The following is a 939-nucleotide window of genomic DNA, read 5'->3' as shown; positions in this document are numbered from 1 at the left end:
ACCTGACTGCACCGACCAACATGGATAATTGCTCACGATCTTGTGTTTATACAATTGGCGTGTCAAGCCTTTAGGTAATTAAGGGATTAACGGTGTCATTATTACCTACCTACACGATCGCAAGCCGTTGTTTAATGCTAACTTTATTTAAATATTTCAGAAAAGGCATTAAGTTATTAATGTTTCTCTCGTAATATACGTAAGTTGTTGATCCGTGTTAATAGAAAGTACGCATTGTGAAATGACAAAAGAGGCGGAAGACATTGTTGACGTCCGCCAAATTATAAAAGTTTTTTTTTTTTTTTATAATTTCTTCGTTGGTTTCATTCGACAGGCTAACACAATGTTATTTGCCGAAAGATGTAAACGATATCAAATGATATATGCAAAGTACATTTTATCAGTGCGTTCCGTATCTTTTCATGTAAATTGTATTTTGTAACTTTACTCGTATATACTAAATAGGCATCTATAGACATCATTCCTTATGTCCGTAAATATGCTGGTTAATAACTTTATTGTGAGTATGTATTTTTGTAAACGTTTTAAATAATTTGTGATAATTAAATAATAGAAAATGTACTCCTTGTTGACCAATATGGATATTGTACATTAACCTAGATGACGAGCGCTTACTCTGATGTGAATGACATTTGATTTAGGGCTTTCTCATTAGCTTTTCCAAACGCTAAATTCATGTTATACATTTTTTTCAACTTGATATTGCTATCAATACAGCACTTAAGGTAGTTTTCTGGTGAGGATTTTGACGTGAACAAAGGGACGTAACTCTTTAGCAACATTACTATGACGTAAACCATTTTTAAAAATATGTTTTGGTTATTAAGGTGTTTACTGTTAAAAAAATAAAACTAAATGTGATGTTTCCATGAAGTCACAAGTGTTTATTTTTAGTTTTAGTAAAAAATAGTATCATTT

This window comes from Argopecten irradians, chromosome 1 (genome assembly GCF_041381155.1).
Source record: "Argopecten irradians isolate NY chromosome 1, Ai_NY, whole genome shotgun sequence".
Lineage (NCBI taxonomy): Eukaryota > Metazoa > Mollusca > Bivalvia > Pectinida > Pectinidae > Argopecten > Argopecten irradians.
This window is presented reverse-complemented; position numbering follows the sequence as displayed.